Here is a 4387-nt window from a genome sequence, read left to right as displayed (position 1 = left end):
CTTACCAGGTAGGTGGTACTTTGTCCTCACTGCAAGAAAACTAGCTTTAAGAAATACATGGTCTTAGTAGTGTTCAACTTTTTAACTTGCAAATTCAATTTGAAGGACAGTAGCAGCATACAATCAAGGTTAACAGGAATCCAATATATAAACAAATAGCAGTAATTGGATTTTAATGAGAGCAGGAAAACAAAGACTGTCGCCACCAGTCTCTTCTGCTGTTGTGTTACTGCATCCTGACACTATGTACAATTATATGGTTTTTTACATTATTTGGTCTTTTGGAATCACGATGGCACTTTTCCTATGAAATGCCTCAACTCCCCAGAGAGAGACAGCAGTTGCCTGAGCAAAAGGCAAATAACATATTTTACTTGCTGGAAATAAAATAAACACAAAAGATCCCTGTTCACTGGAATGAATGAAGTACCACGTGGCTGACAACATTAAATTCATTGTTTAATATTAATGGTAAGCTTAGGTATGTAAAGCAAGACCTTCTATTATGCCTACATGAATGCATTAGAATCAGACATAAGTGAATCTCGAAAGGAGAGGAATTTGGTTCATTTTCCATAAGCACCCAGATATTCAGATGCTTATTTAAAGCTTATCTGAACTACCTAAACACAGTTAAGTCTGTAGATTCAGCAGGGGAGGATTGCAAGTGCGATCGGCAGCATTCAGGCTGCTGATGCAGACACAAATACTGAGGAAGGATGATTTCTGCCAGCTCGCTAACGTATTTCTAGAGCTAATTGTTATTGTCAAAGGAGAAAGCAGAAAAGTGAAACTCTTTGACCAGTTTAGGATTTGAGATTGGGTTCAAGATGGTAGTTATTTTAGTTCATAGTTTACAATGAATTCTTGTTTGGGTAAATGCTGTGGAACACTCAACATTGTGATTTTTTGGTGTAATGTGTTAATTGTACATATAAGCACAAAGGAGTAGAGTTTAACGGATTCACAAATGCCTTGCATTTGAGAAGGTAAATTAGAAAATGAATGTACATGAGTCTTTGATTATGGTCTTATTACTTGCCTCACCATGCAAGATAATTTTTTGTAAAGTTCAGAAAAAAAGCAACAGACACTCATATAAAACCATGAAAATTTTTTAACCATTTTGGGACATAAATTACATTTTCTTTTTTTTGTTTTTTTAATTTATTTTATTTTTTTCATAATTTTATTGATAAACAGATAGCAATGAGACAGTTTTAAATCAAATCGGGAGGACAGTTTCAATAATTAACACACTGCATATATTCTTCTTAGTGGTTAATTGCTGTACAAGATGCGGACTTGATATCCTATTTACAAACACCATTAGAACAAATCATTCTATTCATTAAGAGAATGTAACTATACATCTATCCTAACCACTTTGAATACATAGATACGAAATGGACATTCATCTGTATACCCTTTTTTTGTTAAGTTCCGTTATTGAATATTATAGGTATGTAAACTCAGCAAAATATTCTAAAAGATTCCAGTATCCCATAATAGCATTGGGTCTTAAATTACACTTTCAAGTCTGAAAAATCTCAAAAACACCATTTTGTTTATTCCCAGAATGCAGTTTTTGGAAAGAGTGTGGAGCCATGAAAAACAGCGTTGCTACGAGTCCATTTATTCCCAAGTGACTAGGGCAGAACTTCCAGGCACTACTGAGATGGTATGTGGGTATCCAGCCTCGAAAACATTCATCCAATCCTGGAAAGAATAGTCTACAGAATTGAGATTAACATTCAATAAAAGACTTGTCATTTTTTCATTTAACATCTTATTATTAGTAAAGATTTTTACATTTCAAACAATTTGTAGGTGGGATTTTTTGTTTTTCATCTGGAAGGATTACTAAACAGGCATGATAATTGTTAAGAAACCACAACTGACTGTGACTTAAATTAGTTTTTATGGGCAAATAAGATCAAAAGGAAAATTATATCAATCTGAAATAAGTATCTTTGGCAGGAAATGACGTTCAGTATGATTGAGGCATGGTTTTACTATGTTTGAGCAATGTGGAATGGACTCTTCAAAAATAAGACAATTAATTTGGGGGGAATGTGAGGGATTCTGATTTGAGAATTGGACATCCTAGAGGCATGGAACTACAGTATGCTACAAAAATTGCTTTGAATGTTTATGTGTTCAGCAGCTACAAGGATCTAAGTTCCTGTAGTTATAAACAACAGACCATGATTGTTGGTCAGGGAAGAAGACTATAATTCCTAGAGAATTTCTAATTAGTGTTGGGTTTAAAGTTTGTGGTTATTACATATTTGTTATTTCTTTTCATTTTTTGAACGTTCCCATTTCTTTCTTCAGATTTGTTTATACTGGTGCAAAGAACTCTTCCTTGCTTATGTTATCCAGTAATGATTATTTGAAAAGGAAACATATAGAAAGGTATACATCATTTACTTTGGAAAAGCTTTGGAATTGTGAGTATTTTCTATCAGGAAGAGGAATGGATTGGGTTACAACCTTACTGAATTGTATCATAAAGTTGTAAGTTAATTAAATATTAAATAGATAACTAAAGCTTTTTTAAATTTTCTTTTTTTTTACTGTTTATAAACATTTGAAATTTTATTTAAAAAAAAAAAAAAGCACATCACAACCATGAACATTGTTACAGTTAGAGGCCCTCTTGGTTCTCCACAATGATAACTGAGCATGCTCACAAGGGTTCCCATTGTTAAATCTTAGTTAAACAACCATCTCTGAAAGAAGGAAAAAAAACTCAGCACTCTACCATTTAACTTGTTTTAATGTTTCTTCACAAATGGTGAAAAATACTAAAGTACAGACAAGGAATAATCATAATGTTGTGGCCAACATTATAAATATGGAATTATAAATTTAAAACATTTTCTGGTTTAAAAAATAAATCTGGTAGTCAATGCAGCTCTGCGGGGTCTCTGCGTCTAGTAGGGCCGGTCTCTGCGCTCCTGACGGTGCTCACCTTTATCCATTTTTCCAGGTCCTCCACGTCCTCCTCTTCCTCCTCCCATTTGTTCCATCAAAGGTCCAGGAGGGCCCCCTGAACCACCTCGTCTTCCTCCACCAAAACCACCTCGGTCCATGCCACGGCCACCACGGAAACCACCTCTGTCTCCACCACGGCCACCTCTGAACATTCCACCAGGACCACCACGGTCCATGAGGCCACCTCTTCCTCCCCGCATGCCACCAGGGCCACCTCTGCCACGATCACCACCCGGGGGTGGGAAGGGTGGCGGGAGGAAGCCTTCAGGTTTTGGGGCCTTACACTGGTTGCATTCTGTTCTCCAGGCGAAGTTCTGGTTTCCACAACCCGGATTGGGACATTGCCAATCTCCAGCTCGATGTTCGACGTTTCCTCCTCCAGAAGGGTTTCCATGGGAACCCCGGGGGCCTCTTGGAGGGAAGCCTCCTCTGTCTCCTCCACGACCTCCCATGTGACCCATGGGTCCCCCAGGACCTCCTGGGCCACCTGGAGTGGTGGCGGCATCCCTCTGCCCTCACGAGGTGGCATGCCACCTCTCATGCTGTTCATTGGAGGCTTCTTCCGAGCAAGGGAGACTTTAAGTTTGCTTCCTTGAAAATCTTTCCCATCAAACCATTCCACAGCAGCTTTGGCAGTCGGTGGATCTTCATAGGACACCGTAGCATCACCCTTGGGCTTTCCTGTTTCCTTGTCCAGGTAGATGTGGATCATGAGTTGCCCAGTTCTCTTGTTAATCTCAACAACCCCACATTGCTTAAAGAAGTCTGCCAGGTCATCAAGTGTCACATTGTCATTTAGTCCTTGTACATAAATTGCACTGTTGTCAGAGTCTTCATCAGGATCTATTGGAGGGCCTAGATCAAGATCTGGTCCTTCATCCATGGGTCCACCAGGCTTATTGAAGCCACCTCGCTCTCCAGCACCCATTCCACCACGTCCTCCTCCCCGCCCACCTCTGCTCATGCCTCCACGATCAAATCCCCCTCTTCCCCTACCCCGGTTATCAGGGCCACTCATGCTCCGGTTTTCTCCTGGTCCGGAAAATCCTCCAGACTCCTGCCCATAAACACCCATGCTACTGGGGTGGTCCTGTCGGAATGAACTCTGCTGCCTGTAGCTGCTGCTCTGTTGGCTATATTGACTTGGAGCCTGGCTGTAGGATCCAGTCTGGGGGAGATAACTAGTGGGAGGCTGATGCCCATAGCTGCTTTGTTGACCATAGCTACTCTGCTGTCCATAGCTGCTCGGCTGCCCATAGGTGTTCTGTTGAGAGTAACTGCTCTGATCATAACTAGTCGGCTGTGTAGAAGAATAGCTGGTAGGAGGATAGGATGGAGGTGCGGTGACTGGCTGCATCGGGTAGCTTCCAGGAACCTGGGGATAACT

The 4387-nt window shown here is 40.4% G+C and overlaps 1 pseudogene across 1 annotated transcript; it reads right to left on the bottom strand.

The window, feature by feature from the left end:
• Window positions 1–2578: 2578 nt before the first annotated feature.
• On the bottom strand, window positions 2579–4381 carry LOC101588297 (annotated as a pseudogene). The gene has a single exon (XR_002820117.1). The product of XR_002820117.1 is annotated as an RNA-binding protein EWS pseudogene (transcript).
• Window positions 4382–4387: the final 6 nt, after the last annotated feature.

The sequence above is a fragment of the Octodon degus genome, unplaced genomic scaffold (assembly GCF_000260255.1).
Source record: "Octodon degus isolate 3935 unplaced genomic scaffold, OctDeg1.0 scaffold00016, whole genome shotgun sequence".
Classification (NCBI taxonomy): domain Eukaryota; kingdom Metazoa; phylum Chordata; class Mammalia; order Rodentia; family Octodontidae; genus Octodon; species Octodon degus.
Note: the sequence above shows the minus strand (reverse complement) of the source record. Positions and strands in the feature narration are given on the sequence as shown.